Raw genomic sequence first — 14,566 nt, 5'->3', positions numbered from 1 at the left:
TGCTTGTGTATGATGAGAGGTAAGAATCCATTTTCATTTACTGACATGTGGATATTCAGTTGCCTCAAAAAAGTTGTCTCTTTTTGTGGAAAAGATTATTCTTTCCCTATTGAATTGTCTTGGCTCCCTTATGAAAAATCATTTGACACAATTGTTTTTTATTTTTCTGTATTACCTTAAAATTTTCCTCATGTGTATACTGTTTTCATGATTTTGATATACTATTTTGTATTCTGTTTTTTTTCCCCAAAGTTTATTTGTTTTGAGAGAAAGTGAGCAAGCATGGGGGAAGGACAGAAAGAGAGGGAGAGAGAGAATTCCAAGTAAGGTCCATGCTGTCAGCACAGCGCCCCACTTGGGGCTCGAACTCCCGAACCGTGAGATCATGACCTGAGGTGAGATCAAGAGTTGGATGTTTAACCAACTGAGCTACCCAGGCGCCCCTTTGTTCTGTTTTTTAATTTAACAAAACATCAGAATTTTCCAGATTTCTACAGAGAATTTGAATGTGTATTCCATCATGTTGTGGTATTATATTTTACCAAACTATTTCAATATGTTTGGATGCTTCGATTGCCACATTATATTGAAAAGAAAATAAATAGAAGTTTGGTTGGTTGAGTTGGGAAGAAATATTTTGAAGATCAGCACCTTTTGACTCAAATATACAGGAAAAATATTTTCTTTCATCAAAATAATATTTTCTTCCATCCCTATATTTTTAAAAATTAAGGTAGCAGTGTGAAAATATCAAATCATATTAAGGAACGAGATATGAAAACCTCAAATGCTAAGCATTTTGACAAAGATAGTTAATTCACATTGAGGAAGTTTCTTACAAGTTTCTTTTTTTTTCTTCCAAGTTTTCATTTAAATTCCAGTTGTAGGTTTCTTTGTGAAGAGTAACACAAAGTTTGAAGAAGAAATTAAATAACAATGAGTGCTTTCCTTTGGGGAACTTTACAGGTTGGGTTAGAAGTTCTGTGAAAAATAAAAACAGCAAGCAAGAAATTCCAAACTGATAATACTGGTGTCATGTTTCAGGTGATGAAAATAAATTGCCACCTTTGATACTGAGATGAGAAACATCAAATTACTGCAAATTAACATCATTTTTATTTTTATTTCTACAATTTAAAAAACAAAGCATGAGTTAGAGTTTTTGATATCTGTTACCCCTAGGGGCTCTCATCTAGGAGTGGAAAGGGTGTTTTTTTTTTTTTTTTTTTTTCCCTTGAACATTCTCTAGAAAGCTGGTAATAAGGCACTGGGTCCAGGAAAGGTGAGATTAGCAGATGTCTTTCATTTTACCTTCATATCAGTGAAACAATGCACTACATTGAAAGCATTGAAAACATCAAGACCATAATTGATGGGCCATTGATAGCCAATTTAGAAGAGTGATTTTGAATTGACATCAGCTCCATACCATCTACTACAGATTATAAAATGTTATCGGATAACCTTTGACAACACTAACTGTTAGTTGCAGATAAAACATCCTGAAACATTTTAGGATGTTTTATCTGCAGTGAGAAAGAAAAAGTGCTGGCAGTTGGGTTAGATGAGCATAAATGTGCACATTTTGGAATGGAATTGCTCTGTATTATTATCTAATTTGGTATCTAAATCATCATGGTCAGGTAAAAGAAGAAATTCAGTTATGGGGAGAAAATGGTTGCAATATGGGTTTGAAAATCTCTCTATCTCTACCATCTCCATCTCTATTTAATGCTTTATCTCTATTTCACTTCATGAGAAGTGAAGCTTGAAGTTGTCCTAGATCTTATTTGAGATGCCTGCGGGGAGATGGGAGCCCCACAGAAGGAGCTGGAGATCTCCTAGATTTGTAGGGGGTTCCAGAAACATGAACAGAGGAGGGTGCATGATCCACATCAAGGGGAGTACAGAAGTGGAAGAATTTCTGAAGAACCCATAAAAGAAAGAGTAGACTATAGACACCTGTCAGGTCCAGAAACACAAAGGAAACTTTCGACAATATTGGTTAGGTAAGAAATCTCCTTTTTCTGGGAAATCAGGACTTCTGGAAGGCCCAGGATGGATGATTCATTTCTGAGCAGTTTGACAGTTATAGGATCCAGCTCAAAGATGGCTTTAACATTCACATATCTGGTGCCTTGGTGCTCCTTGCCTCTTTTTTCATATAGTATCTCAGCCTCCAGAACCTTTTGCATGTGGCCTGGCCTGCTTACATCCAGTGGTTTCAGGATAGCAGCTTGGGATTCCAGAACACCCTTGTAGAAGCTGGTTGTCTTCCTGCAGGCTCAGCCTGAAACCAGAGTCACATCATCCCTCATGCTCCCTATTGGTGAAAGCAGCCAGAGTCCAGTGTAGATACAAGGAGAGGGAAGATAGAATCCACTTGTCTATGGAAGGAGAATCAAAGGCTTTGCGGCATTCTTTCATCCTTCATATAGCACGGTCTTCACTTTTTCAGTTTCTGGAGCCTTCTGAGAATCTAATAAAGGTTATGGGAAAATGTACTCTCACTGCGTTGCGTATGCAGTTTTGATGGAAACACTCTGAAGACTTGAATGTCTGAAATAAAGCTGCTTGATGAGTGGAATTATAGAAATAGCATTATAATCATTAGCTCGATGTCAGGTCCATTGGTGTGTTCACTAAATCCCTATCTCCTTGGCCCCTTTCTTTCTTGTTTAAGCATCCTTGATTTCCCTCTCCCCCACCCTTAACCTTCTCTTCCATTCCCCTTGAGGTTTGTCTCTGAAAGACTCTTGGTTGTAGTTCAGCAGTTCTAATTTCACAAGGATCATTTCTCTCAGGGTAGTAATAAACCTATGAAGTATGACTGGGTCAATATTTCTCCAAATGAGTTCTTTTGTCCATAATTTATACTCAGCAGCCGACATTCTGTGACTAGAAAGACAGAAAGGAAATAATCTCCTGGGACAGTATTTTAACTGACAACTGACTTCCTTCTCCTACCCAAACTATCTACCAGGATTTTGTTTTTTTATCAGCTACAGTAAATATAAAGGTTATTTCTCAATTTTGTTCTGTAAACATATGATTGCTGCATCCTGTAGGAATTGAAATTAGGCATCCCGGGCTTGGGAATTTTTTTTAGAAAACAATAAAAGGCTTCTCGGGCTTTGTCTTTTTATGAGGATGCTTTGTATCCTGCTCACATGCCTTGTAATGTAATCTCAAGACACAGCTGTTGTTTCAGAGAGTTCATTCATGTCAGCAGCAATTAAAAAGTCCTTTGTTTTCCAAACATGCTTCCTTGGCTTGCCTTGAAGTGCTTTGCAAACAATGATTCCTGCAGCTTGAGGAAAGGGAGCTTTATTGTGTGTGGCAGAAAGGGTGTGCCCCGTTCATTTTCAGTCTTGTTCCATGATTTACAGCAGGTACACCTGTGCATCTTCCTGACAATGAAGTTTTAAATATAGAAAACCCTCAGTCATCACTTTGCCACTTTAAGATATGACCTCTTGTAGCAATGAGTTAGAGCATGCTTAGTAGATGGGATGAAAATCAAGCCATGGTCTTGGAATTGCTATGTTATTCTGTTTTTCTTTTTCTTTTTTCCTTTCTTTCTTTTATATATATGTGTGTGTGTGTGTGTGTGTGTGTGTGTGTGTGTGTATATGACACATTATATGAGTGGATGCATCCTTGGGATTTGAGCCTTAATAGCCTGTTTTTTCCTTCTTAGGTGAGGTGTGCACTCCAGGACAATATCTCAAGGGTTCTCTGTGTATGCTTTGTGTTTCACGTTATAGGCACCTGGAGAACAATGGAAGGAGAGACATGTGATAGAACTTCAGAACATTGAAAGGTAGATTCTTTTCCAGTCAGTCCCATTATCCTCTCTCAAGAGTAAATGAGTTTATTCCTTTGAGAGGATTGGAGAAAGTATGCATATCATTATCTTATCTAACTCTTCCATCTGTGGAGTGGGGACTCCTATGTATTAGGATAAATGCCTGCTATGAACATTAACAAATATTAGTATCATTGATACATCTGAATATCTTTCGGATTGCTACACATGTACTATTTCTCAGTTTGTGTGTGTGTGTGTGTGTGTGTGTGTGTGTGTGTGTGTTAAGGTGGTGGTGTTGGTGATTAGGAAGCTAATCATGTAACAAATCCTATCTGTTGCGTTTCTAGACTTCTTTTTGCTTTGGGGAGGGGAGAGTAGGGATGGCTGGGTAGAAGAGAACTAAGAGAACTGCTAATTGATAAAGAGCTAAAGCCACATTGTTGCACAGCCAAGGGATTTATTGCCCCTTCACTTTTTAAATAGAATGAGCCTCCGGCATCTAAAATGATATATTAGTTTACCTACTTAACAATGAGTTTTATATTGCAAATATCAAAAACCACTATAGACTCCATAGTCTGGGGGAACACATAAAGGTAAAACAGGACAAAATATTTCCAATTCAAATTCCATAAGTCTACAGATTCTATAAAGTCTGATGACATTAGAGTAAAAAGCGTCAGACATATATTAGAGTGGATTTTTAAAAAGTGAAGTTTTAAATGTCTTGCAAGCCAGTTGGTGCACATACATCTTGGCTTCATTACAGCCATATGATTTACATGCTCAGACTTCCCTTAGCTGGAAGGCTGCCCCAGCAATAGCATACCCTTTCTCACCATGTCTGGGACTCCCGAGGAAAGGCAGCTGGAGCAGCACAAGGTGTGGTATCTTGGTCTGTCTCTATTACAAAACATTTTTCTTAGTCTGCCTTTATGAAAATAAAGGTCAACATAATGCTGGTTTGTGGAGTTAGAGTCATCTTAAGTCACTAGTGAAACCTTACTTTTCATAAAAAGGGGAAGCAACGGCAGAGAGATTAAGTGATTGCCCAGGTGAGCCCAGGTCTTTTTATGATAGGAAAAGATAGGATAAAATAGGCAGAGAGGGAAAGGATAGGACCTGAGGTCTCTGTGTGGGAAAAAACACCTATTTTGGAACAATGCTGGCTGTTGGCCTGGAAGGGACCCTCAAGGAGCTCTTACAAACTATCAATTGGGTATATTACAACCGAGATCAAGAGGAGAGTAAGGAACTTACTCTAAAGAAACTCTAAAGGAACTAAAGAAAGGAGGCTTTAGAAAAAATTTGAGACCTTAGTTACAGCCTTACCTACTATTCAGACCGGACTTCCCGAGGTCCTGGCACCAAGTGCCGTTTATGTGGCCATTCAGGGCACTGGAAGCGACAATGTCTTCAGAAGGGACAACTGAAGTTGAAACCCATAAGCCATGCCCCTTTTGTGGAGACAATCACTAGAAATCGGAATGCTCTCAATGACCTTAATCTGGGAGTGCTCAGATTACCAACATCCCTGAAAGGGCCTGGGGCTCTTTACGGTGGCTCTTCTAAACAACTATCTATGGGAAACCCAGAGCCTCACCTCTGGTAACTCTGGATATAGAAGGAAAACCAGTTGATTTCCTTCTTGACACCTGAGTCACCATTTCTGTTCTCCTTTCCACTCCAGGCCAACCATCCAAACACAACATGATGATTAGAGTCACTGGAAAACCCATGACCACGTTTTTCCTCAGCCACTGGGGTGTGTATGGGGAGACTTGATATTTCTCACGTTCTTTTTTGATAATGCCAGAGATCCACACTCTCTTGCTAGGAAGGGATATTATGATTGAATTAGGGACTCTAGTGGTACTAGCTTCAGGACAGAAAAACAATTGCCTAAATTTACAGTAATCTGGATATCGAAGATCAATCTTTCTTTGAGGTAAAATGAAATACTTATCATGGAGTTGTTATACTTATCATCCAAATAAGGATGGAAGAGGGAGAAAAAAAAAACTATAGTTAATAAGTATATATAACCAGACATGTAGGGATTTTTTGGATGGCTACAATGCATCTTCCCTTCCTAATGGTGTGGCCTTCTCCCTAGGTAGCATTGCATTTGGAATATTAATGCTTGCTGGTCTAAAACTCTTTGTATGTCATTTGTAGAAGCCGTTGCATATGCCAGAGAAATAAGATATCCAAGAAAAATTCTGCTAGCCCAGATGTTCCCATTTTATCGACCTCTGGATTGACCTTTGAACCTGCCCTGACTGCCATTCCCCTTCCCCCGCTTTCAGCAGGAAGCAGTTAAGACCATTATCCTGGTTCCTAGTAGGAGTTAGAAGTCAAATGTTCAGAGGGGGGAGTATGATAGGAGAAGATAGGATTCAGTAGGCAGAGAGGGAAAGATTAGGACCTGAGATCCCTGGGTGGGGAAAAACACCTATTTTGGAACAATGCTGGGAGTGTCAGATGACAGCAAACCCCCTTAGGCATAAGGTTCCTCTTAAGAATGTAACAGATCCCAACCCCCCTCAGGTTTCCCTCAGGAATTTGACAAAAGACCTCAGTATGGCCATAGACCACCTCTCATACAATGAAAATGAGCCAATCAGGAATGCACAACCCAGCACCTAGAGCTATCAAGCCAATAAAGGCAGAACCTGAGACGGAACAAGGGGGAAAGGAAGGGGGAGGGCTGACCAGAACCTTATAAAACAAGGACTCTTGCCTATAGTCCTCAGGCATTCACTTTCGAATTCCCCTCTCTGTAAAGAGAGCCTTCCTACTATTCTTCCTTTCTGATCTTATACTCTAATTAGCTTTTGCCTGCTGCTCATTTTGTGTCCACCTCTTCATCCTTCAAAGCGTCTGAGGTGATGAATCCTAGGTATTGAGGTAAAAAAAAATCCTGCAACATTTTGACTTAGTTTATCTTGAATATCAAATCAGAAAACTTGACGTGCCTATACTAGGTGCTGTAGACTGAGAGTTTTGTGTCTCCCCCCCCCCCCGCCCCGCCCCAAGTTTATACCCTTAAACCTAACCCCCAATGTGATGGTCTTTGGAGGTGGGGCCCTTGGGGGTGATTAGCTCATGAGGGTGGAGCCTTCATGAATGGGATTAGTGTCCTCACATAAGAGACCCCAGAGAGCTTCCTCACCCCTTCTGCCGTGTGAGGACACAGAAAAGATGGCCAGAAAAAAAGTGTATTCTCACCTGGCACTGAATCTGCCAGCACTTTGACCTTGGATTTTTAGCATCCAGAACGGTGAGAAATAAATGTTTGTGTTGTTTAAGCCAGCCAGTTTGTGATAGTTTGTTATATTAATATATTTATTAGTGTAATGTATTTAGAATTGTGCAATCATCACCATATTTTAGAAGACTTCAGTATAGGCATACCTCATGTTATTGTGCTGCACTTTGTTGAGCTTTGCAGATATCATATTAAAAAAAACTTTCTTTTTTAATATGGAACACTTCACGAATTTGCATGTCTTCCTTGCACAGAGGCCATGCTAATCTTCTCTGTATCATTCCAATGAAAAATTTTTTTTAATGTTTACTTATTTTTTGAGAGAGAGACAGAAAGAGACAGACATAGCACGAGTGGGGGCTGAGAGACAAAGGGGAACACAGAATCTGAAGCAGGCTCCAGGCTCTAAGCTGTCAGCACAGAGCCTGACCCAGGGCTCGAACTCACGAGCCATGAGATCATGACCTGAGCTGAAGTCAGATGCTTAACTGACTGAACCACCCAGGCACCTGGATGTCATATTTTTTAAAATGTTTATTTATTTTGAGAGAGACAGCGTGAGGGGAGGGGCAGAAAGAGAGGAAGAGAGAGAATCCTAGGCAGGCTCCATGCTGTCAGCACAGAGCCCTCCTTGGGGCTCAATCTCATGAACTGTGAGATAATGACCTGACCTGAAACCAAGAGTAAGACACTTATCCAACTGAGCCACCAAGGTGCCCCAATATCCTGTTTTTTGCAAATGAAAGTTTTGTCGTGTCCCTGCATTGATTAAGTCTATTGGTGCCATTTTTCCAACAGCATTTTCTTCCTATCTCTGTCACAGTTTGGCAATTCATGTAATATTTCAAACTTTTTCATTACTATTGTATTTGTTATGGTGGTTTGTAATCAGGAATCTTTGATGTGACTATTATAGTTATTTGGGGACACCATGAACCACACCCATTTAAGACCACGAACTTAACTGATAAATGTTCTGTGGGTTCTGACTGCTCCAGTGACCATTGTTCCTCTATCTCCCTCCCTCTCCTTGGGCCTTCTTATTCCTTGAGATATGACAATATTTAAATTAGGCCAATTAATAACCCCATAATGGTCTCTTTTTTTTAATGCATTAAAATTTTTTTTAACATGTATTTATTTTTGAGAGACAGAGTGAGTGGGGGAGGGGCATAAAGATGGTCTCTTTTTTTTAATACATTAAAAAAAATTTTTTTAACATGTATTTATTTTTGAGAGACAGAGAGAGAGACAGAGTGAGCGGGGGAAGGGCAGAGACAGAAGGAAACACAGAATCCGAAGCCGGCTCCAGGACCTGAGCAAGCTGTCAGTGCAGAGCCTGATGCACGGCTTGAACCCACAAACCATGAGATCATGACCTGGGCTGAAGTCGGACACTTAACCAATTGAGCCACCCAGGTGCCCCTTGTCTCTTAGTGTTCAAATGAAATGAAGAGTCAGTTGGTGTGGCAAACTCCATGTCTTATTTTAAGAAATCTTTGCAGCCATTTTGACCTTCAGCAGCCGTCCACATTGAAGCAAGACTCTCCACCAGTGAAAAGATTGTGACTCGCTAAAAGCTCAGATGCTGGTTAGCATTTTTTAGCTATAAAATGTTTTTCAATGAATGTATTTACATTTTTTTTTTTTACATAGTGCACTTGCACACTTAGACTACAATATACTATAAACATCACTTTTATATGAACTGGGAAATGAAAAAAATTCACTTGAATTGCTTTATTGTGATATTTGCTTTATTGTAGTGTTCTAGAACAAAATCCATGGTATCTCTGCAGTATGCCTGTTCTCCAAAAAGAAGACCTGTCTGCATTAGCACTTGTTCTCTGTTCACCTGCAACCAACACCACCTCCCAGCTTTTTTTTTTTTCCAACGTTTTTTTATTTATTTATGGGACAGACAGAGACACCTCCCAGCTTTTGACAACCATTATTCTACTCTCTGTCTCTATGGATTTATCTATTCTATGAGGTCAATACAATATGTGGTCTTTTGTGCCTGGCTTCTTTCACTTGGGATGATGATTCAAGGTTCATTCTGTTGTAGCATGTATCAGAACTTTACACTTTTTTATTGCTCAATAATATTCCATTGGGTAGATATGCCACATTCGTTTAGCCATTCATCAGTTGATGGCCATTTAGGTTGTTGACACTTGTTGGCTATTATGAATAATGCTGCTGTGAACAATGAGAGCAAAGTCTTTGTGTGCATTCTTCTTTTTCATAGGTGCATACCTAGAAGTGGAATTGTTGGGTCCTATGGTTACTGTATGCTTATTATTTTGAGGCCAAACTGTTTTCTACTAGTTTGCTTTTAAAACAAAGTCCAGCTGGTTTGTTAACAACCACTGTGAACAAGGGCAACTTTTGACCAATTAAAAATACATATGACTACATATGCACAAATCTGCAAATGGTAGTATACAGCTAAAACTATGAAAAGGCACAGAAATTTCTCACAGCTAAAAGTGCCTATATAAAGCAAAAATCATGGTTTTCACATCACAAATAATCTGCCCGGTTTACATTTAAACCAGCTAACGTATAAAAGGCTTTTGATCAGCAGATCAACAAATATGGCCAAGTTAACGCCATTGCAGGACTCTTCCATTCTGCATTTCTAGACATAAAAAATAACAACAGGTTTTTGATAAGGATGTTAGGTTATTAAAAAAAATTTAAGATAGAAAAATCAGCAAGAGGGAAGACTGCCGTTAAAAGGAAGAATTTATTTTAATGTTTAGGTTCTCTGAACACCAATTTCAAGAAGACTTTGGCATCAGTGTTTTGCATTTACTGGAGAAAACATTTGTCTGGAGCAGTGCTTGTAGGGCTCTGTGTAAACAAACCAGAATGAAACAATTAGATTTTTCTATTTGCATTTCTGTTAAGGCATTTGCCAGCCATTTTTCTTACCTTATACCATGTATAATGGCAGTAATGCCAAGACTGTGTGTGTTTTTTTTTTAATGTTTATTTTTGAGAGAGAGAGAGAGAGAGAGAGAGTGAAAGTGGGGGAGGGCAGAGAGAGAGGGAGACACAAAATTCAAAAGCAGGCTTCTGCCTCTGAGCTGTCAGCACAGAGCCCAACACGGCTCAAACTCATGAACTGTGAGGCCATGACTTGAGCTGAAGTCTGATGCTTAGCCAGCTGAGCAACCCAGGCTCCCCCGAAAGACCCGTGTTTTATTCCAGGCTCCACCACAACCTGTGGGACATTACTCTTCATCTTGGAACCCACCTTCATCGGTAGAATAGGAATTATTACCCACCCATTCACTTCAAGGTTTGGGTGGTTACATGAGAACAAATGAGATAGTACGGAGCACACAGCACTTTATAAACTGTCAAGCTCTAAAAGATAAGGCATTTATATAGGCCAAAAAGAGCTGTGTACTCATAGTCAATGTTCAAAGGGATATTTAAAATGCTGAGAGCGGTGGTATTTATTTTTATTTCCATATATACCTATGATTGATGACCAGTGTAATGTAAAGCACTTAAAAATACATTTCTAACCTAATAGGCACAAATAAAAATACTGGAGAGAATTGAAAAATTTCCTTAGATACTACATTAAACACAACAATGTTTTTCTTGGCATATCTTAGAAAAAGCATGGAACACAGAAATTACGAGAAATGGAATTTATATTTTGCACAATTTTAGATTGCTTTGTTCTTTTTACAATAGCATTTATTTTTTGAAAATTTATTTTACAGAGAGAGACAGAGCATGAGCAGGGGAGAGAGGCAGAGGGAGAGAGAGAGAATCTTAAGCAGGCTCCATGCTCAGTGAAGGGCCTGGTGCAGGGCTTGATCCCATGACCCTGGGATCATGACCTGAGCCAAAATCAAGAGTCAGGTGCTCACCTGACTGAACCACCCAGGTGCCCTTAATTTTTTCTTTTCTTTCATTTCCCACGAACAACTGAAGTTTATCATATTCCTAACTCTGCTTCTTGGAGCTGTTTTATATTTTTGCCAGCAAAAGTAGATGTCAAGGCATCTGGGACGGATCATTTGTGTGGCTGTTTTAAACAAAATATAGGTAACACATTTCCTTTGGTAACTTCTTGTGCCACCAGTACCAAAATAAACTGTTTTCTTAAAACAGTTTTTACAAGTTCCATTTTAAGGAAAAGGGAATGTGACATTAAGGGCTATCACTGAACAACAATTAGCAAGTTCAAAGCAATGCTGGGAATATGGCCCTGTGGTGTCTTTTTCACTTCTACTTACTTATCAATTTTCTTATATTTTCATTAGCATTTGGGATTAAACATCTTTCTAAAGTAAACTTTTACCCTAAAAACATTATGTTAACAACACAAAAAATGGTGATATGCTTTTCTTTGATGGGAGATCACAGACAGAACATAAGGCAAATAATAGGAAATTTATGGAAGAATATATCAAGTAAGAGTAAATAATTAGCATCTTGTTGAGAACATTGAGCTTTGCTACTGCCTAATTTTATGAATAGCAGCTGCTCTGCCACGTGATACCCAAGCATCAATATCTTAACACACACACTGCAAGTTTTTTTGTTATTTTTTTCCTCACCCAGGAAAAAAAGGGAATTCAGCAGGTACTATTTCTGGAGAAAAATGACTTGCATTATGAACATCTTCAATTATTTGCCTCGCTTCATATAACTTCCTCTTTCATCCCTCCAAGTTCTCATTATTCAAAAATCATTTACCACTAAATTTTAGAAAAATAGTTTCTCCTAAAGCAGAAGTGAAGTGAAGCTGGGCTTGAGTCAATAAACAATTATGAGGCTCTCAAATCATCAAAAAGATGCCACCTATGACATATGACCTGTTCTGGTCTCAAGGCGCACGGCCCCAGTTTATGGAGAGTGTAGATGGGGTTGTATTTTCTCTTATCTGGAACTGATGGTCCCTGTCACCTCAACTTCAGAGAGAGTTTTTCTTTGGAGGAACCACAACATATTAGCATTTGGAGGATATCTTGAAGATACACATGAACATCTTTTTCGAAGAAACAGTCTGAAGTTGCTAATCATATTTTGGTGAACAGAGCCTAACGTTGATGGCTTTCAAGCCACAGGAACCTGGACCATTGTTTTATTTGTGGTTTGGTTGTCATCAGTGACTGCATAGGAGGCTCCAAAGCCTCAGTCCTCAGTTCAGACTTGCTTGCTTATGAGCAGTGTGACTTTGTCAAATCATTGGATTTATTGAAGCCTTGCTTTCTTCATTTATGAAGTATAAGTATACATTGTGGTTTCCTTTTAAAAATTTTAAAGATTTAAAAAATTGGTCTATAGTATGTGGCACATATTGTGTGTAGCAGACACTGCCGGGTTTCCCTGCTCTTTCCTAGCCTAAAGGATCCTAAGGTTATTTGGGTAACAGTGTGCCTGCCCTGGGGGATTAGTCATGAATGTTAATGCCACTGTGGCAATCTCGTTTTCCATCACCACAACTGGTTTGTCAGCATGAAATCCGGTTCTGGCTGATGACATGTAAGGAGAAGACTTCTGAGGCTTCAAGGGAGACTATCCACCCGGAAAGGATAGAGGGGTGAGAGGAAACGTTCTCTCTGGTGTTGGAATTTGTTTTGCCATAGCTAACTGGTTGTGGCAAAACTGAGTTTTGCCTAGACTGAGGATGCAAAGAAAAACCTAGACTGAGGATTTTTTCTTGCCTAGAAAAACCTAGAATGAGGATGCAATCCCATAGTGTCATCATGGAGCAACCATGGGACTGCCTTGTCCAGCCTTTTATTACTAAACAAGAAATAGCCTATATTTCAACTACTCTGAGTCAGATTTTCTATTATTTGTAGCCCAAAGTATACAATTCAAGAAGTTGACTGTTAATGATAGGTATTAATCGGTATATTCATGTATACATGTATGTATGAATCAGTATAATATGGATATTGATCAGTAGATCTTAAACTGATATTTAGGAAACTCTTTTCATTGAATTAATAGAAAATAATCCCCAAACTTAATTCCAACTGTAATTCTATAATACCTTTTTTTTTTTTTGAAATTGAGAAATTTAAAAACCTTTTAAATATATATATATATATATATATTTTTTTTTTTCTTTCACAGAAGTCTAATAATCAAATTTAGCTGATGGTAATCAGTTTTATTTTAAAACAAAGCAGACAGGCATATAATCATACACTGGAAGTGTATGGAACTCAGTCAGTATTTTAGAGCCAAAGTTTAGGTCATCTTTCTGCCTCTAATTAAAGGGCACATCAAAACCATCTCAAGAACTGGGGTTTTAGAATCTTAAAAAAAGCTACAAAATCGCACAATTTCTAGCTAACTCTAGGTTAGGCTCATGTTGTACATTAAGTGGTGGTTTTAATAATTATGGATGTAGGAGGATAGATTCACCCCAGATCACCCATGGATAACAACTGATCTTTTAATTTTATAATTTACATGAAAGAAGGTAGTTCTTGTTTCCCCTTTTAATCATGCAGGTAACATTCACTATACAGAAGCCTAATTTCTGCTGCATTTTCATGTTTGCTCTAGAGATCTTTCTTTTGTTCTGTTTATATCTGACAGAGCACAAAGCTGAGGGAAATATAAAACTTCTGAACATACCAATCCTAGAAATCTGAAATCTTTTTGGGTTTTGTTAGACTCCGTGTATCAATCAGGAATGTGGATTTTCCTTTGTCATTTTCTCAAAAGCTGCAGAAGCTTTCTATCATGTTCTTTAAAAAAAATTAGTGAGGGGCGCCTGGGTGGCTCAGTCGGTTAAGCGTCCGACTTCAACTCAGGTCATGATCTCGCGGTCCGTGAGTTCGAGCCCCGCTTCCGGCTCTGGGCTGATGGCTCAGAGCCTGGAGCCTGCTTCGGATTCTGTGTCTCCCTCTCTCTCTGCCCCTCCCCTGTTCATGCTCTGTCTCTCTCTCAAAAATAAATAAACATTAAAAAAAAATAAAAAAATTAGTGAGAAATGGAACACAGGCAATTAATATATTTTATATGTGTATAAATTATATATAAATATATAAATATAAATTATATATGTAAATTATGTGTAATTTTGTATAATAATACAAAATATTTGTAATATATTAGTATTGTTTTTAAGTACCAGAAACTCTAGCAGTTGATTGTTTGAATTTGTTCAATAGGTGGCACAATGGAGACAAGGGGATGAGGGGGATGGGCTAAATGGGCATTAAGGAGGGCACTTGTGATTATATGTATATGTATTATATGTATGTACATATGTATATGTACATATATATGTATATATATACATATACGTATGTATATGTGTGTGTATTATATGTAAGAGATGAATCACTAAATCCTACTCCTGAAACCAATATTGTGCTATATGTTAACTAACTAGAATTTAAATAAAAATTTAAGCGTCCAACTTCAGCTCAGGTCATGATTTCATAGTCTATGAGTTTGAGCCCCGAGTCGCGCTCTGTGCTGACAGC

At 38.5% G+C, this 14,566-nt stretch overlaps 1 pseudogene; it reads right to left on the bottom strand.

Annotated features, from left to right (window-relative positions):
- Positions 1 to 7,291: 7,291 nt before the first annotated feature.
- Positions 7,292 to 7,385, bottom strand: LOC121040237 (uncharacterized; annotated as a pseudogene).
- Positions 7,386 to 14,566: the final 7,181 nt, after the last annotated feature.

Source organism: Herpailurus yagouaroundi, unplaced genomic scaffold (assembly GCF_014898765.1).
Source record: "Herpailurus yagouaroundi ecotype Mexico unplaced genomic scaffold, PumYag 28, whole genome shotgun sequence".
Classification (NCBI taxonomy): Eukaryota; Metazoa; Chordata; class Mammalia; order Carnivora; family Felidae; genus Herpailurus; species Herpailurus yagouaroundi.
This window is presented reverse-complemented; position numbering and strand designations above follow the sequence as displayed.